The sequence below is a fragment of the Amblyraja radiata genome, chromosome 20 (assembly GCF_010909765.2).
Source record: "Amblyraja radiata isolate CabotCenter1 chromosome 20, sAmbRad1.1.pri, whole genome shotgun sequence".
Taxonomy (NCBI): domain Eukaryota; kingdom Metazoa; phylum Chordata; class Chondrichthyes; order Rajiformes; family Rajidae; genus Amblyraja; species Amblyraja radiata.
The window spans coordinates 45476293-45503171 of NC_045975.1; the positions used below are offsets into that span (position 1 = coordinate 45476293).

General features: G+C 50.7%; 2 long non-coding RNA genes across 2 annotated transcripts; one reads left to right on the forward strand and one right to left on the reverse strand.

Moving 5' to 3' along the window:
* Positions 1 to 472: 472 nt before the first annotated feature.
* Positions 473 to 16322, forward strand: LOC116984457. Its single transcript, XR_004415032.1, has 3 exons — positions 473 to 832; positions 7978 to 7983; positions 16311 to 16322. It is a non-coding gene; the product is annotated as an uncharacterized LOC116984457 (long non-coding RNA).
* LOC116984458 lies at positions 12526 to 21764 on the reverse strand. Its single transcript, XR_004415033.1, has 3 exons — positions 21753 to 21764; positions 15424 to 15426; positions 12526 to 12642 (listed from the first exon to the last, which is right to left on the reverse strand). It is a non-coding gene; the product is annotated as an uncharacterized LOC116984458 (long non-coding RNA).
* Positions 21765 to 26879: the final 5115 nt, after the last annotated feature.

Here is a 26879-nt window from a genome sequence, read left to right on the forward strand (position 1 = left end):
ATTTCGAGACGTTCCACCACTGTTGTGGTTGGTGGTCACAAAATGGTGTCTTCCGGGCTGGAGGTTGGGCCTCTATTTCAGGGATATTCTGTGGGTATTACCAGACCTGGTGCTGGGGTTGACTCCTCTGGAGTTGTGTCCTCTGGGCGGGTGGATGTCCCTTCGTCTCAGGGGCCCTCCGAGGGAGTTATCTCATCGGGTGTTGAGGTTAGTTCCCCTCGGTGTATGTCCTCTGAGTCGGAGGAGGTCCCCTCGTTTCAGAGGCCTTCTGAGGGTGCTGGCATGCCAGATGAGAGGGTAGGCTCCCCTGGTAGTGTGCCCCCTGAGACGGGGGATGAGCAGAGTCAGCCCGAAGGGGGAGGTTCGGGGGTATCATTGTTCCGGTCTGTGCTCCATATCAGAGCCAGTGGAGGTGCTGGGGAGGTGTGCTGCCTCACTGGCTGAGTTAGCAGAGTCGAGTCCAAAAGCAAGTGGAGATCCTCTGGATGTTGCAAGTGGAGAGGGTACTCTGGGTGCTGTGGAGGTCGGGGCTGTTTCGGATGGCAATCCACTTTCCGAATCGGGGGTGCCAGTGTACCACGGGCCCTGGGGGCGCCTCTTGTTTTTTCTTCTCCAGGCCCATACTTGGAGGGTGATGGGAGAGTGCAGGAGCCCAGCCATTCAGTGGGCTGCTTGTTGCAGTCAGGGGATTCGGGACCTTTCCCCGGCATTGATCCTGGGGGTGGTGTCATGCCGGAGGAGGGGGAGAGTGACGAGGCCAGTTTGTGTAGTGGGGTCAGTGAATTTTCAGAGAGTTCTGGTCTTTCGATTTCTGACAACGACCTTGAGCGCTGTGCAGAAGAGTTTGTGTGAGTCGGTCGGCCGAATGCCCAGGCTCCAAGGCCGTGTCTCAAGCAGTTGTTATCCATGAGGTGCGGGGGTTTCTAGGAAGAAGCCATACTGCCAGAACAAAAGCGGAGGCTGCAAAAAGGCGGTGGGCTGATTGGCCAGGTTTGATTAAGACTCTCGAGGCTATCCTTGGCAACAAGGATAGTGTTCTTCCTGAGTCTGAGAAGTGCCAGTTTGGGGACTTTTTGGAGTTCCTCAGAGAGAGAGTTTTTGAGTCTTGCGAGGTTCTCAATCTAGTGTGTTTGTACATTCAGAGTAGCCACATTAAACTTAAATGGAAGTGGAGCGAGTTTTCGTAGATTTCAGCAGTAGAAAGTCCTTAGAGAGGGGAAATTTGCAGTGTGTTTTCTGCAGGAGACGCATATCGTTGACAGTGAGGAGCCTACCTGGCGACTGGAGTGGGAAGGGGGAGTCTACATGAGCCAGCTCAGCTCGAATTCAAGTGGGGTGGCCTTTCTGTTGGCTCCGAATTTTCTGCCAAATGTCCTAAAAGTGCAAGAAGTTGTGCCAGGACGTTTGCTTCATCTGGCCATGAGCCTGGATGGCATGCCGTTGCATTTCATTGACGTGTATGCCCCCAGCTCCGGCACGATGCAGGCCGGCCTACCTCAGGAGGTGACTGCTCTGTTGAGCACTATTGATAGGGGAGAGTGTGCCTTCCTTGGGGGGGACTTTAATTGCACACTTGAGGTGCGAGACCGTTCTGGAACTCAGTGTGCCCCTGCTGTAGCGAAGAAGCTGAGAGGGTTGATTGACTCCTTTGAGTTGGTTGATGCGTGGCGGAACCTCCACCCGGATTCCACTGCTTTTTCGCGGAGGTCTGAGGGGGTGGTTCCCGCATTGATCGAATATATATTTCCAGAGCGTATGTTTCCCGTGTCCCAGCGGTCTCAATGCGGCTGGACCGTGCTCGGACCACTGTCTGGTGCGTGTGGATTTTAATCTGGCGCGCGCTTGGGCTGGGTCCGTGTACTGGCACTTTAATAACTGGCTGCTGGAGGATCGGTGCTTCCGGGAGTCATTCAGCCGGTTTTGGGTGAAGTGGAGTGTCACAGTCTGCCCTCTCCTCATTCTCATCCACTTCACCTCCCAGTACTTTTCCACCGGTCCCTCCTTCTCCTCACCTGCCTGCCTGCCACACCCCTCTCATCAGCCCAACTCTCCTCACCTGTTGCACTCAGTTGCCTCTGATCACCAATTAACCCGGTATATAGACTCTCCTCACCGTTCACACAGTGCCAGATTGTTCTCAGCATTCATGCAAGACTCTCCAGCGATTTCCCGGCTTCCTGCCTGGCTTCGACTCTCCTTTCGTCTGTCCCTCGCTGGTTTGTTTGCATCGTGTGTTGGATCTCCTGGTTACCGGACCTTCCGCTACCCTGACTACGTCTCCTGCCTGCCCCTCTTCGGAACCCTCGCTCAATCCTGAGCCTCTGTGTGAGTACGGTGTACCCATTCCTGTGTTACTACTCTGTGTTACAATATCGTAATAAAGTTCGTTACCAACTATACCTGCCTGATTCTGTGCTGCTATTGGGTCCAAGCTATACCCGTTACAGTACAATTTGGCCAACAATGGACTCAGCGCCCACAACGTCTCCGTCAAACCACTTCGAGAGGATTGAGCACACGCTCCTGCAGCACGAAGCTATGCTCACTGCCTCCAGCTCCGAGGTTCGACAGGCTGTGTCAAACCAGGAGCAAGCATTGGTTGCACTAGCCACCCAGGTCCAACAGCTGACGACCACCCTCGCCCAGGCTACACCCCATGCTTCGCCTCCGGCTCCAACAGCACCAGCTCCCGGTCCGCCAGGACCATCACCTGAGCCCCGGGTGGGAACCCCGGAGCGCTACGCTGGAGACCCGGAGGGCTGCAACCCATTCATCACGAACTGTTCCATTCTCTTCGCCCTACAGCCCTACACCTTCGCCCAGGAAGCGGCGAGAGTGGCGTTTACCATTAATCACCTGACTGGCAGAGCTCGGCTGTGGGGAACGGCTGAATGGGAGCGACGCACGCCGGCTTGCTCATCTTTCCAGGCCTTCGCCGCGGAGCTTCGCAAGGTGTTCGGTGAGGTTTCGATGGGTCCGGACGCTGCGGGAAGTCTGCTGGGGTTGAGCCAGGGGAATCAGAGCGTCGCTGACTTAGCCATCGACTTTCGCACCAGGGCCCGTCAGAGTGATTGGAACGCCCCGGCCCAGTGTGACGCTTTCTTGCTGGGCTTGAATGACTATATCAAGGATGAGTTGGTGTCCCACGACCTTCCTTCTTCTCTGGATGGGCTTATCGAGCTAACGACCCGTCTGGACCGACGCATCCTGGCGAGACGTCGGGAGAGGCGATAGGGACAGGCGGTCCGCCAGCTATCCACCCAAGCTCGTTTTCCTCCGGAGACTGGACTACCCTCGTCGGGGCAACCGTCGAGGCAACCCGAACCCATGCAGGTGGGTCGCACCAGTCTCACCCCCGAGGAACGGGAACGTCGGCGTCGGGGGAACCTCTGTCTCTACTGTGGCCTGGCGGGTCATTACATCTCCAAGTGTCCAGTAAAAGGCCCGACTCACCAGTAGCGGAGGAATTACTGGTGAGTCGAACCTCTGAACTTTCCTCTGCCCGACGCCCTCTTTGTCATGCCCGTCTGCTGTTGTCTGATGGTTCTCACACCCTCGCCACCTTCATAGACTCTGGTTGTGACATTAATCTTATGGACAAGGAACTAGCCCGCCAGTTAGGCATCAGTTGTGTTCCCCTGCCTGAACCTGTTCCCGCTAACGCCCTCGACGGCCATCTCCTGGGGACTGTTTCTCACCAGACGGTCCCAGTGCGCATGCTCCTGTCTGGTAATCACCATGAGACCATCCAGTTCCACATCCTGCAGTCTCCCCGTCTTCCCCTCATCCTGGGTTACCCCTGGCTTCGGCGACACAACCCCAACATCGACTGGAGGACGGGGGTCATCTTGGGTTGGAGCCCTTCCTGCCACCAAGTGTGCCTGAAGCAAGCCTCTGCTCCTCAACCGGCCACCTGCTCCAGTTCTGCTCCAGATCTGACGGGGGTCCCAGCCGAGTACCATGACTTTGGGGAAGTTTTTAGCAAGTCTAGGGCCACCTCCCTTCCTCCTCATCGGCCCTATGACTGCGCCATAGACCTCCTGCCTGGTTCCGCTCCTCCTAGGGTCGCCTTTACTCCCTGTCCGCCCCTGAGAGAGGCGCCATGGAGAAATACATAAACGACTCCTTGGCTGCTGGTCTCATCCGTCCCTCCTCGTCTCCTGCTGGGGCTGGGTTCTTCTTCGTGGAGAAGGACAAATCTCTGCGTCCCTGCATAGATTACCGGGGGCTCAACGGCATCACGGTGAAGAATCGCTACCCTCTCCCACTCATCTCCTCTGCTTTCGAGCTCCTGGAGGGGGCCACCATCTTTTCGAAGTTGGATCTACGCAACGCCTACCACTTGGTCTGCATCAAAGAGGGAGATGAGTGGAAGACCGCCTTCAACACTCCCACGGGACATTATGAATACCGGGTGATGCCCTTTGGCCTCACCAATGCCCCGGCCGTCTTCCAGGCTTTGGTCAATGACGTTCTCAGAGACATGTTGAACAAGTACGTATTCGTCTATCTTGATGACATCCTCATCTTTTCACGGACCAAGGAGGAACACGTACACCACGTCCAGGCAGTTCTACATCGGCTCCTTGAGAACTCGCTCTTCGTTAAAGCTGAGAAGTGCGAGTTTCACTCCCCGTCAGTCTCCTTCCTAGGATACATCGTTGGCCAAGGGAACATCAAGATGGACCCCGCCAAGGTCTCTGCTGTCACCACCTGGCCTGTTCCTGACTCCCGCAAGCAGCTCCAAACGTTCCTGGGGTTCGCCAATTTTTACCGACGATTCATCCGTGGCTACAGTACTGTGGCCGCACCCCTCACGGCACTCACCTCCTCCAAGGTTCCGTTCCAGGGGTCTGCCGCGGCCGACGAAGCTTTTCAGACACTCAAGACACGGTTTACATCGGCCCCCATCCTCCAAGTTCCGGACTCAGAGAGACAGTTCGTGGTGGAGGTGGACGCCTCCGACGTGGGGGTGGGAGCCGTTCTGTCCCAGCGGGCTGCCGGGGACCAGAAGCTCCATCCATGCGCCTTCTTCTCCCGACGCCTGACCCCTGCTGAGAGGAATTACGACATTGGCAACCGAGAACTGTTGGCGGTTAAGTTGGCGTTGGAGGAATGGCGTCACTGGCTGGAGGGAACCGAGCAGCCTTTCTTGGTTTGGACTGACCATAAGAACCTTGAATACCTCCAGTCAGCCAAGAGGCTCAACTCTCGTCAGGCCCGCTGGTCTCTCTTCCTCACCCGCTTCAACTTCTCCCTCTCCTACCGACCTGGGTCCCGCAACGGAAGCCCGATGCCCTCTCTCGACAGTTCTTGGCGAAGGAGGAGCCTGCCTCTGGCCCCATCACCATCCTCCCGTCCTCGCACAGGGTTGCCTCCCTCACCTGGGAAGTGGAGGAGAGGGTCAAGGCGGCCTTGGAGAACCAGCCGGGACCCAGCGCATGCCCTCCTGATCGCCTGTTTGTGGTTTCTGCCGTACGGTCTGACGTCCTTCAGTGGGCCCACAGCTCTCGACTCACCTGTCATCCCGGCATTCAGCGGACCAAGGAGATGGTGCTACGGAGGTTCTGGTGGGCATCGCTGGAGGAGGACACTCGGGAGTTTGTCAACGCCTGTCCCGTTTGCAACCAGCACAAGGTCTCACACCAAGCTCCTGCGGGTCATCTAATTCCACTGCCTGTACCCCATCGACCATGGTCCCACATCTCCCTGGACTTCGTTACTGGCCTGCCCCCATCCAGTGGTCACACCACCATCCTGACCGTGGTCGATAGATTTTGCAAGATGGCTCACTTCGTGCCCCTGCCCAAGCTTCCGTCAGCCAAGGAAACTGCCGAGCTCATGTTACTCCACGTCTTCAGGCTCCATGGTCTCCCCGTCGATGTGGTCTCCGACCAGGGACCCCAGTTTGCCTCTGTGTTCTGGAGGGAGTTCTGCACGCTTGTGGGGGCCACCGTGAGTCTGACGTCCGGATTTCATCCCCAGTCCAACGGCCAGACTGAAAGGAAGAATCAGGAGATGGAGACGGCGCTGCGGTGTATGGTGTCCAAGCATCCCTCCTCCTGGTCCCAGCAGTTGTTGTGGGTGGAGTACGCCCACAACACCCTGACAAGCTCGGCCACTGGGCTCTACCCTTTCCAGTGTGCCTACGGGTTCCAGCCTCCACTGTTCCCGGCGCTGGAGAAAGAGGTTTCCTGCCCGTCCGTCCAGGCCTTCATTCGTCGCTGCCGCAGGACGTGGACCCAAGCCAGGGTGGCCCTTCTCCGCTCTGGACCGTTACGCCACGGCTGCCAACCGTCCCCGCACCCAGGCCCCCACCTACCTCGCGGGCCAGAAGGTGTGGCTGTCGACCTGGGACCTTCCCTTGAGGGTGGAGTCCAAGAAGTTGGTACTCAAGTTCATCGGTCCCTTTGAGATCCAGAAGGTCATCAACCCAGCGGCTGTGAGGCTCAAGTTGCCTCGTTCCATGCGGGTCCATCCTACGTTCCACATGTCCAGAGTAAAGCCAGTCCGGGAGAGCTCCCTGGTCCCCGCAGTCCCTCCTCCTCGTCTCATCGACGGAGGCCCCGCCTTTACGGTGCACCGCCTCCTGCGCTCCCGCCGTCGCGGGAGGGGTCTCCAATACCTGGTCAATTGGGAGGGTTACGGTCAAGAGGAGAGGTCCTGAGTTCCTGCTCGACACATCCTGGACGCCTCCCTCATCAGGGAGTTTCACCGGCGTCATCCCGACCAGCCGTCCAAGTCCGCCACTCCTAGAGGGGTCGCCGCCCCTGAGACTCTGTCCCCTCTTCCGTCTGAGGCGCCCAGTGACGACGAGACGGAGTTTTCCTCTGATGCTATGGAGGAGGTTGCGGACATGGATGTCTCGGACGAATATTAGCCCTCCTCCGGTCCCCCTCCTCCCACCCAACTCTGCGTGGGATTGGGTTTATTTTCTTTATTGTTTTTTTTTTTGCTTTGGGACGTCAGGAGCCGTCCCTTGAGGGGGGTTCTGTCACAGTCTGCCCTCTCCTCATTCTCATCCACTTCACCTCCCAGTACTTTTCCACCGGTCCCTCCTTCTCCTCACCTGCCTGCCTGCCAATCCCCTCTCATCAGCCCAACTCTCCTCACCTGTTGCACTCAGTTGCCTCTGATCACCAATTAACCCAGTATATAGACTCTCCTCACCGTTCACACAATGCCAGATTGTTCTCAGCATTCATGCAAGACTCTCCAGCAATTTCCCGGCTTCCTGCCTGGCTTCGACTCTCCTTTCGTCTGTCCCTCGCTGGTTTGTTTGCATCGTGTTTGCAAAGTTAGGGCTTTATTCTTTGGAGCGCAGAAGGTTAAGGGGGGACTTGATAGAGGTTTTTAAAATGATGAGAGGGATAGACAGAGTTGACGTGGAAAAGCTTTTCCCACTGAGAGTAGGGAAGAATCAAACAAGGGGACATGACTTGAGAATTAAGGGACTGAAGTTTAGGGGTAACATGAGGGGGAACTTCTTTACTCAGAGAGTGGTAGCTGTGTGGAATGAGCTTCCAGTGAAGGTGGTGGAGGCAGGTTCGTTTTTATCATTTAAAAATAAATTGGATAGTTATATGGATGGGAAAGGAATGGAGGGTTATGGTCTGAGCGCAGGTATATGGGACTAGGGGAGATTATGTGTTCGGCACGGACTAGAAGGGTCGAGATGGCCTGTTTCCGTGCTGTAATTGTTATATGGTTATATGGTTATATATCGTGTGTTGGATCTCCTGGTTACCGGACCTTCCGCTACCCCGACGACGTCTCCTGCCTGCCCCTCTTCGGAACCCTCGCTCAATCCTGAGCCTCTGTGTGAGTACGGTGTACCCATTCCCGTGTTACTACTCTGTGTTACAGTATCGTAATAAAGTTCGTTACCAACTATACCTGCCTGATTCTGTGCTGCTATTGGGTCCAAGCTATACCCGTTACATGGAGAGAGAGGCAGAGGTGCTTCTCTTCCCTTAGGCAGTGGTGGGATGTGGGGAAAGCTCACATCCGTGTCTTTTGTAAGGAATACACGTAGGGGTCGACCGGTCGGCGGGACTCAGCCGTCGAGAGGCTTGAGAGGGAGCTACTGGATGCAGAGACTCGCCTGGGTCGGGTTGGTGATGACTCCTGCGAATGGGGAGAGTTTCAGGAGAAGAAGGAAGCCTTGAGGAACCTGCAGCTTGAGCGGTCCCGAGGCGCTTACGTGAGGGCGCGGGTCCAGTCATTTATTAAGGAGGTAATAATGGGGCATTTGGACAGCAGTAAAAGGATTAGTCCAAGTCAACATGGATTTATGAAAGGGAAATCATGCTTGACTAATCTTCTGGAATTTTTTGAGGATGTGACAAGTAATATGGATGAAGGGGTGCCAGTGGATGTAGTGTATCTAGACTTTCAGAAAGCCTTTGATAAGGTCCTGCACGGGAGACTGGTGACTAAAATTAGAGCACATGGTATTGGGGGTAGGTTGTTGACATGGATAGAAAATTGGTTGGCAGACCGAAAGCAAAGAGTAGGAGTGAACGGGTCCTTTTCAGAATGGTTGGCAGTGGCGAGTGGAGTGCCGCAAGGCTCGGTGTAAGAAACATAGAACATAGGTGCAAGAGTAGGCCATTCGGCCCTTCGAGCCTGCTCCACCATTCAATATGATCATGGCTGATCATCCAACTCAGTATCCTGTACCTGCCTTCTTTCCATACCCCCTGATCCCTTTAGCCACATGGGCCACATCTAACTCCCTCTTAAATATAGCCAATGAACTGGCCTCAACTACCTTCTGTGGCAGAGAGTTTCAGATGTTCTCCACTCTCTGTGTAAAAAAATGATTTTCTCATCTTGGTCCTAAAAGATTTCCCCCTTATTCTTAAACTGTGACCCCTTGTTCTGTACTTCCCCAAGTTTGGGAATAATCTTCCTGCATCTAGCCTGTCCTTAAGAATTTTGTACGTTTCTATATGATCCCCCCTCAATCTTCAAAATTCTAGCGCGTACAAGCCGAGTCTATACAGTCTTTCTTCATATGAAAGTCCTGCCATCCCAGGAATCAGTCTGGTGAACCTTTTCAGTACTCCCTCTATGGCAAGAATGTCTTTCCTCAGATTAGGAGACCAAAACTGTACGCAATACTCCAGGTGTGGTCTCACCAAGACCCTGTACAGCTGCAGTAGAACCTCCCTGCTCTTATACTCAAATCCTTTTGCTATGAATGCTAACATACCATTCGCTTTCTTCACTGCCTGCTGCACCTGCATGCCTACTTTCAATGACTGGTGTACCATGACACCCAGGTCTCGTTGCATCTTCCCTTTTCCTAATTGGCCACCATTCAGATAATAGTCTTCTTTCCTGTTTTTGCCACCAAAGCGGATAACCTCAAATTTATCCACATTATACTGCATCTGCCATGCATTTGCCCACTCACCCAACCTATCCAAGTCACCTTGCAGCCTCCTAGCATCCTCCTCACAGCTAACACTGCCCCCCCAGCTTCGTGTCATCCGCAAACTTGGAGATGTTGCATTCAATTCCCTTGCCCAAATCATTAATATATATTGTAAATAGCTGGGGTCCCAGCACTGAGCCTTGAGGTACCCCACTAGATTGAAAAGACTAGGCTTGTATTCACATGAGATTAGAAGGATGATGCAGGAAAATGTTCCCAATGTTGGGCGAGTCCAGAACCAGGGGCCACAGTCTTAGAATAAAGGGGAGGTCATTTAAGACTGAGGTGAGAAAAAACCTTTTCACCGAATTTATGGAATTCCCTGCCACAGAGGGCAGTGGAGGCCAAGTCACTGAATGGATTTAAGAGAGAGTTAGATAGAGCTTTAGGGGCTGCTGGAGTCAAGGGATATGGGGAGAAAGCAGGCACGGGTTATTGATAGGGGATGATCAGCCATGATCACAATGAATGGCGGTGCTGGCTCGAAGGGCCGAATGGCCTCCTCCTGCACGTATTTTCTATGTTTCTATGTTTTTATGTTTCTATGCTGCACGATCTGGACCAAGCTTCGCCATTCTTTTTCTCTCTGGAGAAAGGGCGGGAGCCCGCAAGCAGCTCGTAGAGCTGCTCATGGATGATGGCTTCTCTGTCACTGATGCAGAGAGGATTAGTGCCTTGGTCAGGTCCTTTTATGGGTCCCTGTTCTCTGCAGATGGATTCAGTGGGGAGGCTAAGCAGGACCTGTGGGAGGGTCTACCGATTGTAGATGGGGAGGTGGTCGATCTTCTTGATGGCTCCTTATCACTGGAGGAGTTAATTCGTGCCCTGCACCAGCTCGGGAGGGGTAAGTGCCCCGGGCAAAATTTGTCAGAGCTTTCTGGGATATCCTGGGGGGTGATTACATGTTGGTTCTGGGGGAGAGCCTGGCGACCGGAGAGATGCCTCTCTCGGGACGTATGGCAGTTGTTGTCTTGCTGGCCAAGAAGGGCGAACTCCGCATGCTGAAGAACTGGTGCCCGGTCTCTCTCCTATGTACAGAGTACTAAGTTTATACACTGATGATGACAAATCGGCTGGGCTCCGTGCTGTCTCAACTGATTCATCCTGACCAGTCCCATACAGTCCCTGGCCAGTTCATTCAGGATAACATCCACCTGGTTAGGGACCTGATTCATCTAGCCCAGGGTACTGTTCAGTCAGCTGCTTTTCTGTCTCTTAATCAGGAGAAGGCTTTTGATAGGTTAGAGCATGAATACCTCTTCGGGACGTTGCAAGCGTTTGGATTTGGTCCGCATTTTGTGGCCCGGATCTGCCTTTTGTATGCTGCAGTGGAGTGTCTTGTGAAGGTTAATGGTGTATTGTTGGCTCCCTTTCATTTTGGGAGGGGGGTCCATCAGGGGTGCCCCATGTCGGGTCAGTTGTACTCGGTCTGTGTGGAGCCGTTCCTGTGTCTTCGGGGGAGGTTGACAGGCCTGGCCCTTATTGGCCCGGGGATGGAGGTGGCTCTTTCGGCGTATGCCGATGATGTACTCCTTACGTTCACTGATCCTGGTGACCTGCGGAGGATGCGTGAATGCCAAAGGATTTTCTCGGCTGCATCTTCTGCCAGGATTAACTGGAGTAAGTGTTCTGGACTTTTAGTGGGTCAGTGGCAGGTAGACTCCCTGTCGGAGGAGATGACAATGTATGCGTGGAGCACCACGCACCTCCTCTATCTGGGGCTGTACCTGAGCCCCACTGAGGTTGCTTGGTCGGCAAACTGGCACGAGTTGGAGATGAAAGTGGTTGCCTGGCTGGGGCGCTGGTCCGGCTTGCTTGGAGTTCTTTCCTTTCAGGGGAGAGTGTTGGTCATAAACTAGCTGGTGGCCTCCATGTTATGATACCGGCTGGCTACTCTTGTCCTGCCTTCCATACTTGTAACTGCTTTGCAGAAGAAGTTGGTAGATTTCTTTTGAGGAAATAGGAAGCACTAGGTTTCCGCAGCAGTCCTAAGTCTCCCGTTAGAGGAGGGCGGCCATTCCTTGGTATGCGTGCGTACTCGGGTGGCGGCTCTCCGTCTCAGGACTCTGCGGAGGTACATGTATGTAGAGAACCCCCCCAGATGGCACGCTCTGGCCACGTATTTTTTCCGTCGGGGTCGTTGCCTAAGGGGGGTCTCGCGGCTCCCAGTGGCGGGCATCAGTCGACCCGCCCTAAGGGGCTTGCCTGTTTTCTACCGGGATGTGCTAAGAGTGAGGAATGTGGTTGTTTTCAGCCAGCGTGTTGCTCCACGAAGGGAAGGGGGTGTTGCGGCTGCGGGAGTGGCCGGTCCTCACCCTGTCATGGTGGGTGTCGAGGAGAGGCGCGCGCCTAGAGTGGTTCTGACTGAGCTATCCACCGCTCCGTCGGATTTACTCATCGGGCCTAGGCTCCGGGATATTTCTCGGGCACCGGCTCTACACAACCTGAGCCCCCTTTCTGAGATGGCCAGCATGCCGTTTCGTGATGCGAAGAGACGCGCACTGTACAGAATGCTCCTGCACATTCTGCACCTCTTTGCCTATGTCTCCCGTCCCGACACACCATGGCTGACGGTGTTACCACCCGAAGGCGGAGGAGGTCCCCAGTGGGGGTCCCTCTGCAAGGGAGTTGTACCCCTTTACATTGGGGACCTGGGGTGGAGTGTGCTGCGCAGAGCGGTGGCATGTAATAAAGTTTTGAGTCGGTTCACGGGCTCGTCCGCTGCATGTATTTTCTGCGGTGAGGAGGAGACCGTGTTCCACGTGTGTATGGAGTGTGAGAGGTTACTGCCCCTGCTCCAATATCTGATGCGGTTGTTCCTCAAGTTCTGGTTGCATTTTAGTCCCACGATTCTAGTGTTTGGACTTAAGGCAGGGAGTGGGGAGAGCCGATAGGGGGTGGGACCTCCCTGTAGGTTTGCTCCTGGGCCTGGCCAAAATAGCCATTCGCGGGTCCAGGCAGCGGGCGGTCGTTGGTCAGGCTAGAGTCGGATGCCTACCCCTCTTTTGGTCCTATGTCCATGCGCGTGTGTCCCTAGAGAGAGAACACGCGGTGTCCATGGGGACTTTGGAGGCCTTTCGTGGGCGCTGGTAACCGCGTGGGGTTGAGAGTATTGTAAACAATGAATGCACTGTTGTACTATAATGATTATTTGTTATAGTGTAATTTCTGATTATGTTTTGATGCGTTGTATCATATGACTGTGTCGAATAAAGTCTTTGAAAAGAAAAAAAAAGGGGGGGAGAGGGGGAGAGGGGGAGAGGGGGAGAGGGGGAGAGGGGGAGAGGGCAGCAGGTCGCGGGGGCCCGAGCGAGTCCGGAATGATCCGAGGACCAAAGATCCTAAGCGAGCAATAGGCTCTTTGCTGAGGACTGCCAAAAGGTTCTGCCAGCATTACAGCGGATCAGGCCGCAGACACGGACACGGAGAGGAGGTCGGGTAGAGAAGAGAGGGGAGAGGGAGGGAGGGAGGGAGGAGAGGGGAGGAGGTGAGAAGAGGAGGGGGGGGGGGGGGGAGCCGGGCGAGTGAATGGGCTGCGAACAGCGGAGAGAGATAGTCCCGCATGTTGCAATAGCAATCTGCCCTCCCCCTCCTTTGATGTGAAAAGTTCAGAGTGTTCCTGTGTCGCAACATTGTATCAAATTGTGTTGGAAGCTGGCAGGAATGATTTTAACAGTAAAAATCTTGTGAAAGTAAAAGCCCTGTCCCACTGTACAAGAGATCTCCCGAGTTTAAAAAAAAAATCAAACTCGTGGAAGCACGTAGAATGTACGTCGGAGCGCGGGGACGTCTCTTAGCGGCTCGTTACGCTAATGGCAGGTACTCGGGGAAACGCGGTAAGCTCGGGAAGAATCGTGAAGTTTTCTCAACATGTTGAAACATGTCCACGAGAGCCCCGAGTACCTACGAGCAGTCATTACCGTAAATCTCCAATTCAAATCGGGGGAAACTCGGGAGTACTCTTGAATGAACTTTTGCAGTGGGACAGGGCATTTAGCATTTTTAAAGCTTTAATCGCGAATATCGTGAAATATAGGATGAATTCTTCAGTGAAGCTGACCACTGTTAGCCGCGCCAATGTGACATCATCAGTGAAAACTGGTCGTTTTAAATTCAGTCTTTTGATGATTTTAAACTATAATCAGGTAAGGGGGGTCGCGGGGAAGGGGGAGGGGGGTGTGGTCGCTGCAGACGCAGCTCACCCCGCACCTTCAGCTTTCGGCCACACTCACAGCTCCCGGTCCCACTCCGACTTCACTCAGAGGCCTCCGGTTCAATTTGCTCTCTGCCTGCATGCATCTCACAGACTCAGCCCCGTGTCCGGCGCTTTATTCTCCGTGGAAGACCAATCTGCTGATCTCACGATTTTTTAAAACATTCATAACTTTTTTATTATTTCACCGATTGGAAAAAACCTTGGGGCGGTTGGAGGAGAGGTGGATGGTGAAAAAAATAATTGCGATCTTTGGTAGCTTTTTTCTAAAAGTCGTTTACAACGTAGACAGGAAGTGGTCAAAATGAGACTTTTAGTAATAGTATAGATATGATATATGTGTACATATATAATTATATATATATTAGATAGATGAATGGACGGACGGACAGACAGACTTACAGATTTACAGACAGATAGACGGAAAGAGATTTACAGATTGACAGACAGACAGATTGACAGACAGACAGATTTACAGACAAACAGAGACAGATTTACAGACAAACAGACAAACACATACAATTTGCATTGAACAGCTCTATCACTATTCCAAACTAAAACTAAAGAAAATGTGGATGATTGACTTATCGAGCAGCTCTTATTAATTTCCACTAGATTTATGTTGTCCATGAGAGACACATAGCATGAAGGAACTGCATGTGCATGTTTACACTGAAGATATATACAGACTAGACTAAGTGGGACCCGTTGGGTCCCAGCATCACACGGGAGGGCTGGTCACCCAACGCAATATTCTAGCTCTCCACCAATTCCAATATTGCTCGCCAGTGGGGGGGGGGGAGGCTTTCTGTTGCGCTAGTATGGGTGTTGTGGGCCGAAGGTACTGGTTTCCTGAGGGCAAGTATAGACATTGTGGGCCGAACATATTCTTGGGCTGGCAGCTCAGTCACTGAGGCCTGGCAATACAGTCACTCGTTCATTTTGTACAAGTTCATTTTGTGAACACAGTCACTCGTACAAATTCATTATGTGAACACAAACTTTTTTTTAAAAAGCGAGGCAAACAATTGGGCAGCAGCCACCCGACGACCAAAATTCATTTTGTGAACACAAACTTTTTAAAATGCGAGGCAAACAATTTGGCTGCAGCCACCCAACAACCAAAATTCATTTTGTGAACACCAACATTTGTTAAAAGGCAAGGCAAACAATTGGGCAGCAGCCACCCGACAACCAAAATTCATTTTGTGAACACAAACTTTTTAAAAAGGGGAGGCAAACAATAGGGCAGCAGCCACCCGACAACCAAAATTCATTTTGTGAACACAAACTTTTTCAAAAGGCGAGGCAAACAATTGGGCAGCAGCCACTTTACAGCCGCATCGAGGGGACTCACCATGCGTTCAGTGTTATTCGCAGCTCAGTGAGCCGTGACCCTCTTGCTTCCTGTGTCTGGCAGAGGCTGAGTGAGGGACTACACTTCCGGGGTTTATAATCCCTCCGCCCTCCCCCCTGCAGCCAGCGGGGTCAGCTGAGAGAATTAGTAATTTTTTTTAAACATTAATATCTCTCTGATTTTTCATCAATGGGAAAAATCCTCTGGTCCTGGAAGGCGGAAGGGGGCTCTGAGCAAGGTGGCCAAAAATGACGGCCCTAGGTGGCGGCATTCTCTCGGAAATCGCAGCACAGTGGGCCAAAAGCGGTCAAGATTAGACTTTTATTATATAGAAGATGCTGGAGTAACACAGAGGGTAAGGCAGCATCTCTGGAGAGAAGGAATGGAGGCATGACTTTGATCATTAGTAACAGACTGTTTGCATCGAATAGAGCGAATAAAACATTACAAGATGTACAGAACACCCCTTGTTCAACTAGGTCCTCTGCCTGCACATAATTCACTGAAGAGCATGTTTCCACGATTCACCTTTTGATCAGAAAAGATGTAAAACCACAGTATCAATTGAAAAAAATCACATCTCCGCAGAGGTAAGAGATTAAAAAACGTTTTCCCCAAACCCCCCCCCCCCACACACATAAAATCAAGCTAAAGAACACTAAAACATACATTTAAGTTTTATACATATAGCCAGTTCATTGGCTATACTTAAGAGGGAGTTAGATGTGGCCCTTGTGGCTAAGGGGATCAGAGGGTATGGAGAGAAGTCAGGTACGGGATACTGAGTTGGATGATCAGCCATGATCATATTGAATGGCGGTGCAGGCTCGAAGGGCCGAATGGCCTACTCCTGTACCTAATTTCTATGTTTCTATGTTAACACATTGTAAATAAACACCAAAGAAGGAAGGGACTGTTGGCAAGGCAGCCATTGCTGGCACCGCACGGTGCTTTCTTGATGTCTACATTGAGGCGTTGCACTCAGGGCCGGCCTTAGGGGGTGCGGGGCCCAATTGGGAACAATTTTGGTGAGCCCCAGGTTCCCAGCCAACGTCTGTCAACCCAGTTATTTAGTATATATTATAAAATTGTACACTAAGGATTGTACGCTATGGATTATACACTGTGTGAATCTCTCCTGCTCCTGTTTGACTGTCAGTATCTCCGCTGGCTCCCAACCGTTACCGTAGCAGCTAATTACCATTAAACTGCATTATGTGATTGGACACAATGCCCTTGGAGACAGCGGTTGATTGAACGGGAGGAGAACTATTTGTTGATTGGACGGGAATTTTAAGGCAAGCTGGTTGGTGATTGGACGCAACCCCCTTGACCAGCGATTGATTGGCCGCCAAATAATCAGGCACAAAATAATTGACAAATAGGAAAACAAAAATCGCTGGTCAGTGCGAACTCAGTGACTATCTGGTTGTATCTCCAAACTAAACAGTATAACATGCAGGTACATTCATGTAAAATAAAATTCAGTCATTATTTCACATGATTTCTCACTGTGTAAAGCTCAGTATCTGACCAATTTCTGTTTAACATGTTTGGTCTGCTGTGAGCATTTTTCTCTCCCAAAACAGTTTATATCTAGCAATACGATCAATGAACAAGACAGCAGTTGGACGCAGTCATGCGATTAGCAAGCGATTGATAAGATTTGATGGGGAACCCTGAGCTTTTTTGCACTAGTATTAGGGTTAAGTTTGGCGCCGACCTGTAGGGGGTATGGCTGCCTAGCCTGCAGCTGTCTGTTTTTCATTTATTTTTTCTTATTTTTAGTTAGTTTAGCGTTTTGTTTTTAAGGAGTTCTAGCTTTTTTATGTGTGGGGAGGAGGGGGGGGGGGGGAGGGGGAAACTAATTTTCAGGGTCCCTACCTGGTCGGAGTTGCAGCTTTTCTCCAGGCTGCACTTTCGACCCGTCCTCGCGGCCTACCAGCGGGCCTGGAGCGGCATTTCCTGAGGGGACCGCCCGGAGCATCGGCATCGGCATCGGCGGCGGCATCGGCGGCGGCTGCGGAGCTGCGGGTCCAAGGAGCGACGGGGCCGTCCGGAGCCTCGGCGGCGGCACCGGCATAGGCGGCGGCGGAGCTGCGGGTCTGAGGACAGTGGTGCAGCGCTGGAGCGCCATTGCGGGGCGGGCGGTGCCTTGCCTGGGACGCCGCGCTGGAACTCCGGTGAGCTGGGACCGGCGTTAAAAACATCGCGGAGCTGCGGGCAGCGGCGCTGAAACTTTACATCGGGAGCCTGGGATCTCGCGACGAGATCGCCAGTTGAGCTCCATTCGGCGCGGCCTTGTCGGCTCCGGAAGCCACGGTCTCGTGTAGGGAGGCGGCCGTTCCAGGGTTCCCAGGCCGCTGGGAGGACTCTCCCGACGCCGGAACATCATCACCCGGCGAGGACGGCCTGGAACATCGGGCCTCCGTAGAGGCAACTGTGGAGGCCTCAATAGGCCCGACTATCGGTGGACATTGGGGATGGGACTGGACTTTGTGCCTTCCCCCATAATGGGAACCATTGTGGGGGGATGTTTTTTATGTTAAAGCTATTTATTATTGTTATGTTTGTATTCCTTTTTAATGTGCTGCATTGGCAAAAAGAATTTCACTACATCTAGGTGTATGTGACAATAAATCAACCTTTGAACCTTTGAACCTTTGAAGTTATTGAATTTATTCGTTTCTGATTGTTCTCATACAATCTATATTGTGTTTACATGCCTGTTATGCTGCAAATAAGAATTTCTGACTCAATAAAACTGACTGTCTGGTGTACCAAAAACAACCTGGTACTCAATCCATCGAAGACAAAAGAGCTGGTCGTTGACTTCAGGAGGAAGAGGAGAGAGGAACCTGCTCCCTTATACATCAAAGGAGACATGGTGGAGAGAGTCACTGGCTTTAAGTTCCTGGGAATAAACATCTCCCAGGACCTTAAATAGAAACATAGAAATTAGGTGCAGGAGTAGGCCATTCGGCCCTTCAAGCCTGCACCGCCATTCAATATGATCATGGCTGATCATCCAACTCAGTATCCCGTACCTGCCTTCTCTCCATACCCTCTGATCCCCTTAGCCACAAGGGCCACATCTAACTCCCTCTTAAATATAGCCAATGAACTGGCCTCGACTACCCTCTGTGGCAGGGAGTTCCAGAGATTCACCACTCTCTGTGTGAAAAAAGTTCTTCTCATCTCGGTTTTAAAGGATTTCCCCCTTATCCTTAAGCTGTGACCCCTTGTCCTGGACTTCCCCAACATCGGGAGCAATCTTCCTGCATCTAGCCTGTCCAACCCCTTGAGAATTTTGTAAGTTTCTATAAGATCCCCTCTCAATCTCCTAAATTCTAGAGAGTATAAACCAAGTCTATCCAGTCTTTCTTCATAAGACAGTCCTGACATCCCAGGAATCAGTCTGGTGAACCTTCTCTGCACTCCCTCTATGGCAATAATGTCCTTCCTCAGATTTGGAGACCAAAACTGTACACAATACTCCAGGTGTGGTCTCACCAAGACCCTGTACAACTGCAGTAGAACCTCCCTGCTCCTATACTCAAATCCTTTTGCTATGAAAGCTAACATACCATTCGCTTTCTTCACTGCCTGCTGCACCTGCATGCCCACTTTCAATGACTGGTGTACCATGACACCCAGGTCTCGCTGCATCTCCCCTTTTCCTAGTCGGCCACCATTTAGATAATAGTCTGCTTTCCTGTTTTTGCCACCAAAATGGATAACCTCACATTTATCCACATTATACTGCATCTGCCAAACATTTGCCCACTCACCCAGCCTATCCAAGTCACCTTGCAGTCTCCTAGCATCCTCCTCACAGCTAACACTGCCCCCCAGCTTAGTGTCATCCGCAAACTTGGAGATATTGCCTTCAATTCCCTCATCCAGATCATTAATATATATTGTAAATATATATTGTAAATAGCTGGGGTCCCAGCACTGAACCTGACCCCACTAGTCACTGCCTGCCATTGTGAAAAGGACCCGTTTACTCCTACTCTTTGCTTCCTGTTTGCCAGCCAGTTCTCTATCCACATCAATACTGAAATGGCAAATGAACACCGTCACTCTCGTGAAGAAGTCACATCAGCGGCTGTATTTCCTGAGGTCTCTGCGGAGAGCAAACGTCTCACAGCCGCTGCTGTTGTCCTTCTACCGATGCGCCGTGGAGAGTGTCCTCTCCTATGGAATCCTGGTGTGGTTTGCTAGCTGTACTGTGGCTGAGAGGAGGGCGTTGCAGGGAATTATAAAAACTGCGCAGAACATTACAAACGCCCAACTGCCCTCCTTGGATGACATATATAGGGCCCGATGCTTGCGCCGGGCCACAAATATCAAGCAGGACACATCCCACCCTGCCAACCACCTTTTTACTCTGCTACCCTCTGGGAGGCGATTCAGGACTCTGAAGGCTCGCACCGGTAGACTAAAGAATAGTTTCTACCCATGTGCGATAAAAGAGCTAAATTCCAACAGAGAATGCTGGGGAAGCAAAATGTAATTCTAAGAAATGCCGCCAAATTCTTTTAAATTCTTTTAAATTCTTTTAAAATACCTATTTATTTTTTACTAATAAGTGTACATATGTGTTAATGGTTGTCGTGTTTGTATTTTTTTAACCGGAGGAGATGTAATGGAATTTCATTGCACAGTATTGTGCAATGACAATAAACGTATTCATTCATTCATTCATTCATTCATTCATTCATTCATTCATTCATTCATTCACATAACAATTATACATTCTTGACTCCTCTTCACTCATGCATTTGTGCAATAGAAAACGGGTAACCATAGCACTCTTCACCAAGATATAGAGTCAGCAGTTAGTCAGGAAGTGACTAGTCGCCTCCAAAGAGCAATCCTTTGTTAGGTGGCTTCACTAAATGGTGTGACTCAATATTCCTCCAGCAGTTTGTTTTTTTTGCTCAAGATCTGCAGCATCTGCAGTCGCTTGCGATTTAATACTATGTTCCGCTGTGATCTAACTAATGGATGGCCCATGCTGAAGCACACGCAGCATTGAAATGCTAATACGACAATTAGACAATAATACGACAGTGGTTAACTGGCAATATAAACGTGATGGTGTGCCTGCCACCAAAGCAGCAGGCACCGTGGGAGGAAGGTGAGGGAGAGGGAGATGAATGTAAACGGACAGGGGGTGAAACAAAAAGATAAAGAGCTGATTTCAGTCCAACAGCAGTACAAAACTTGAAACAGCTGGTCACAGGGCTAAGAGGCTGAAGTGTTTTAGGCTGCTGTTGGACTGAAACCATCTCTTTATCTTTTTGTTTCACAGAATCAATTCAAGCCCGGTCTCTGCATTATAAGTGCAACATGAACAGTGATAGAAAATGGTTTTAGGAACTAGGGGTACGCTAAGGTCCGTACGGCTGAGGCTGGGAAGGATGGGGGGGGGGGGGGGACACTATTTAATTGTCTGAAATTGAAGATAGACATAAAGCTGGAGTAACTCAGCAGGACAGGCAGCGCAGCGACTCTGGAGAGAAGACCCTTCTTCAGACTGAACTGAACTCTCGTCGGTGAGAGTACTTGTGATTGTCTGAAGAAGGGTCTCGACCAGAAACGCAACCCTCTCCCTAGAGCCCATGCCCGTCCCGCTGAGCCACCTTCAACTTCAGAGCCAAACAAAAAACACAGAGTGCTAGAGGAACTCAGCGGGCAAGGCGGCTGCTGAGTTTCTCCTGCAATTTTGTCTACCGTTGAATTTTATTCAAAGGAACGAGGCGTCATTAATACTTGTTCAAAACACTATTTAATTTACTGAGGTATGTGGATCGATGCAATGATGACACATTGTATAACTACTTGTTAACTACTGGCTGTTAACAAATCGTTTGTGTCTGATGGCCGTGCAGCAGTTGTTATACATGTTCGTTTAAAAAAGAAATCCGGATGGTGAATGTATTTTAAAAAATCTTTATTTAACAAAGCAAATTTGTATTTCCGTACGAAATACAGAACATTAGTGCAGGGCCCACCCTAGGAGTGGGGCCCAATTGGGAGCAATCGGTCCAATCGGCTTAAAGCCGGCCCTGGTTGCACTCATAGCATAAGGTGGCCATCAAGTGTTTCTGGTGAAGGCCTGTCATTGTATCACACAGACCAGACTCCACACCATTGACTCTGTCTACACCTCACGCTTGCCTTGGAAAAGCAGCCAACATCATCATAGACTCATCCCTTGATATCCTTGATCACCTTTAGAAAGTTTCAAAAGTCGAGACTCACACAAGTTGAGTTTGGCCAGGATGATCTCGATAGGGGATGGGGAGGAAATTGGGAGAAGACGATGAATTAATTTGGAAGAGGAAAAGGTGATAAAAGTGTAAAATACTGAAGCTACAGCAGGCGTGGCGAGAGGAGCAGAGTTAGAGTTTGTAGCTGTCACCAGAACTGGAGCAGATCAATGCTGCTGCTGCTGCTGCTGCTGCTACTGCTGCTTTTGCTGCTGTTGCTGCTGCTGCTGTTTAACCAGTTTAAACACCTGTGTTTCAGGTAATATCCAGGTCTGGTCAGTACATCGCTGCCCCCTACCTACCAAATACAGTTCTTCTCAACATAGGTGACCTTCTGCAGAGGAGGACATCTGGCAGATGGATTTCCGCAGTGAGTGAGGCAACAATTAGTTCGTTAACAAGTCTTTGGAAAATTAAAATAAACTTATTTTAGCATTATTGACTGACTGCGCCAAACACGATGCCTAGTGTTTGTAGAGTTGTGGATGTAGCCCAGTCCATCACACAGACTAGACTCCTCAACATTGACTCCATCTACACTTCACGCTGCCTCGGAAATACAGTCAACATAATCAAAGACTTGTCCCGCCCCGGTCATTTCTTCATCTCCTGATCCACAACTGACCTCATCTGTCTCTACATGATCCACATCCCTCCATTCCCTGTACTTCTAAAAGCGTCTTAAAATCCAGTATCACCGATCCTGGCAATGTGATTCAAGCCCCCACCATACTGTGTAAAATCTTGCCCCACACATCTCCATTTAACATTTTCCTTCTCACTTTATAACTATGCCATCCTGGGAAAAGGTTTTGACTGTCTACCGTATCTATGCTTTTCATAATTGTGTATACTTCTATCCTGCCTCCCCTCAACCTCTGTTATTCCAGAGAACATACAATACAATACAATACGGGTTTATTCGTCACATTGCACATAAAGTGCAAGTGAAATGAATATGTCAGCAGCGATACAATTGGAAAGAACACACAATACACAATAAAAATTTAACACAAACATCCACCACAGCATTCATCACTGTGGTGGAAGGCACAAAAATTGGCCAGTCCTCCTCCATTTCCCCCCGTGGTTGGGACCAGAGTCCAGAGCCAGTCCATAGTCGGCTCTTCCCCACCGGAGACCGCGGCTTCAGGATGGTGCAGGCCGCAGGCCGGCGGTAGAAGATTTAAAGTCCCCGCCGCGCCGCAGTCAGAAGCACCACAGGGCCGGCTGTCGAAGCTCCCCTCCAAGGATCCCAGGTGATGGTAAGTCCACGCCGGGTCCGCGGTAGAAGTTGGCCGCTGGCCGGCGGTGGAAGCTTCTTCTTCCCCCCGGGTCCCCCACGAGGGATCCCGGGCTGCGGACGCCGCGCCAGCTGGAACTCTGCAGACCGCGACATCAGGCTGCCGGCAGCCGCGGGCCAGCGAATCGGAGCGCTCCTCTCCGGCGAGCCCCAGCGAGGGCTCGCCCGCTCCACGCCAAGAGTCCACGCTGCGCCCGCCGCTGAAGCCCCGGGCGCGTCTCCGGGAAAGGCCGCGCCGATCCTTGCTGTTAGGCCACGGGGGAGGCGACCTGGAAAAAGACCTAAGCGGTTTCCCCCACACCACCCCCCACACAAAACACACCGAGAAACATCAAAAACACACTAAAACATACTAAAAAAACAAAAAAAATTGGGAAAAATGGACACGCAGGCTTGCAGCGCCCCCACCAACCAGACAATCCAAGTCTGTGCGTCCTCTCCCTCCAGCTGAAACCCTCTAATCCAGGCAACATTCTGGCAAATCTCCTCTGCACCATCTCCAAAGCCTCCACATCTTTCCTGTAATGGGGCGAACAGCACTGCACACAATAACTCCAAGAGCAGTCTAACCAAAGTCCTATAGAGCAGCATCATGACTTCCTGACTCTTACATGCAATGCCCCAAGCAATGAAGGTAAGCATACCATACACCATCTTTACCAGCCCATCCACCTGTGCTGCCACCTTCAGTGAGCTATGAACTCTAACTCCCTCTGCACATCATTGCTGTAAAGGGTCTTGCCATTAACTGTATACTCTCTCCTAACATTCAACCTCCCAAAGTGCAACACCTCGCACTTGCTCGGGTTAAAATCTGCCATTTCTCTGCCCATTTCTTTAGCTGATCCATATCCCACTCTATCTTCTGACAGCCTTCCTTACAGTCTACAACTCCTACAATTTTATACAATAGACAATAGACAATAGGTGCAGGAGTAGGCGATTTGGCCCTTCGAGCCAGCGCCGCCATTCACTGTGATCATGGATTATTTTGGTGTCGTCAGCAAACTTACTCACCACCCGTCTACATTTACGTCCAGGTCATTTCTATATATCACAAACAGCACAGGTCCCAGCATCCAGTATTTTAAGGATAAATATCCTGATTTGGTGAATGTTTCTCTCTATCCGTAAAGTGATGGAGCAGGAAGGAGACAGCTGGAGAATCGTGAGGTTTTAGACATTGTGGTGAAGTAAATAAAACTGTTTCTTACCAAACATCAATTAACATCAGACAGGGGATCACATTTATTGTAGGAAGGAGCCGCAGATGCTGGTTTACACCAAAGATAGACACAAAATGCTGGAGTAACTCAGTGTCTCTGACAGCATCTCTAGTGAAATGGAATAGGTGACGTTTCGGGTTGGAGTCTGACGAAAGGTTCCGACTCGAAACGTCACCTATACCTTTTCTCCAGAGATGCCGCCTGACCTCCTGAGTTTCCCCAGCATTTTTTGCCTATCTGTGGGATCAAATTTGCTCTTAAGTATATCCAGAGTATATCCACGGTATATCCACGGTATATCCACTGTATATCCACGGTATATCCACGGTATATCCACGGTATATCCACGGTATATCCACGGTATATCCACGGTATATCCACAGTATATCCACAGTATATCCACAGTATATCCACGGTATATCCACGGTTTATCCACGGTATATCCACGGTATATCCACGGTATATCCACGGTATATCCACGGTATATCCATGGTATATCCACAGTATATCCACGGTATATCCACAATATATCCACAGTATATCCACAGTATATCCACGGTATATCCACAGTATATCCACGGTATATCCACGGTATATCCACGGTATATCCACAGCCTAATAACAGCATCTGCCTCCATTTACCTGTTTTACCCAAAGTATGTCAGCCTTGTTTGCTGGTATTTGAAGCAAAGAATGCCGTGGACAATGATCAATAAATCACCCACTCAAGCCCACTTTAGACACAAGACTGAGCTGGTGCCTCCTGGTGAGACCTGAATTTCTCTCAGTTTGAGGCATCATTGAGCTAAGAGGTTCCTGCAACATCCCCACCGGGAGATTCCACCTCCCTGAAGCACAGCGAGAGACCGACTTTGTTAGTGATGGTGCAGTGGGAACATCGCTGACTCACCACAGGACGACACAGTGGCACAGCGCTGCCTCACGGCACCAGGGACCCGGGTTCGATCCTTGCCTTGGGTGCTGTCTGTGTGGAGTTTGTACGTTCTCCCTGTGACTGCGTGGGTTTTCCTCTGGATGCTAGGGTATCCTCTCTCATCACAAATATGTGCAGGGTTGAAGGGTAATTGGCCTATTAACGACTTGTGAACAGCTTCCCCTCTGTTATCAGGCTACTGGATGGTCCTTCCATAAGCTAGGGCACTACCCAATTCACTTCTACAAAATTGCGGACATTGGACTTTGTCTCTGGATCTGGTGCACTACAATGCTGAGAACTATATTCTGCACTCTGTATCTCCCCTTTGCTCTGCCCATTGTACCTGAAGGACCATTCAAAGCAGAATAACAGAGAGGAAGAAGCTGGTCCTGAGACTAGTGGTGTGCACTTTCAAGCTTCTGTATCTTCAGCCTGACAAGAGCCAGGAGATGAAGAAATGACCGGGATGGGACAAGTCTTTGATTATGTTGACTGCATTTCCGAGGCAGCGTGAAGTGTAGATGGAGTCAATGTTGAGGAGTCTAGTCTGTGTGATGGACTGGGCTACATCCACAACTCTACAATTTCTTGCGTTCTTGAGTAAAACAGTTCCCAAAACAAGCTGTGATGCTACCCAACAGTTTGTATCTGTGACGTTTGTAAGAGCCATTGGAGACATGCTGCATTTACTCAGTCTCCTGAGAATGTACAGCCTTCTTGGCTGTCGCTTTATTGTGGTTAATCCACGACAGATCATTGGTAATATTAACGCCATGGAACCTGAAGCTCTCAACTTTGGCATCATTGATGGGGGCATGTACTCCACTATGCTTCCTGAAGTCAATCATTAGTTCCTTAGTCTAGCTGACATTGAGGGAGAGGTTGCTGTCTGTCTCGGCAAAGCTGCAAATGGTCCCGATCTCTACCTGTCCTTGTATGGGGACAGAACCTGGTTGTCACACTTGGACAGCCCTGCCCTGGTCAGGCCCTTGCCAAGCACATGGGAAGCAATGTCCCTGTTGTGCTCTATTCCTGAGGCCCAACTCCAAGGAAGAATAGCCTGCAGTGGCAGGCAGCTGGTAATTCAGGCAGCTCACCTGTATGGATATGAACCATAGAATCTAATGAGGAATCAAGTGGTGAGTGGAGATGGAAACGAGAGGGGAGGATGAGGGAACGAAATCCAGCAGACAAGATTAGTGAGCAAAACACCAAGTGTTGCAGTAACTCAGCGGGCCAGGCAGCATCTGAGGAGAACATGGGACACAATGGTCCATTCTACAATTTCCTTGATGCTCAGTTTGAAGAAGGGTCTCGATCTGAATCTTCATCTATTCCTTCTATCCAGAGATGCTGGATAAGGGGGACTTGATAGAAACATAGAAAAATAGAAAATAGGTGCAGGAGTAGGCCATTCGGACCTTCGAGCCTGCACCGCCATTCAATATGATCATGGCTGATCATCCAACTCAGTATCCTGTGCCTGCCTTCTCTCCATACCCCCTGGTCCCTTTAGCCACAAGGGCCACATCTAACTCCCTCTTAAATATAGCCAATGAACTGGCCTCAACTACCTTCTGCGGGAGAGAAATACAGAGGTTCACCACTCTCTGTGTGAAAGGTTTTCCTCATGACGGTCCTAAAAGATTTCCCCCTCATCCTTAAACTGTGACCCCTTGTTCTGGACTTCCCCAACATTGGGAACAATGTTCCTGCATCTAGCCTGTCCAACCCCTTAAGAATTTTGTAAGTCTCTATAAGATCCCCCCTCAATCTTCTAAATTCTAGCTGTACAAACCGAGTCTATCCAGTCTTTCTTCATATGAAAGTCCTGACATCCCAGGAATCAGTCTGGTGATCCTTCTCTGTACTCCCTCTATGGCAAGAATGTCTTTCCTCAGATTAGGAGACCAAAACTGTACGCAATACTCCAGGTGTGGTCTCACCAAGACCCTGTACAACTGCAGTAGAACCTCCCTGCACCTGTACTCAAATCCTTTTGCTATGAATGCTAACATACCATTAGCCTTCTTCACTGCCTGCTGCACCAGCATGCCTACTTTTAATGGTACACAAAATTGCTGGGGAAACTCAGCGGGTGCAGCAGCATCTATGGAGCA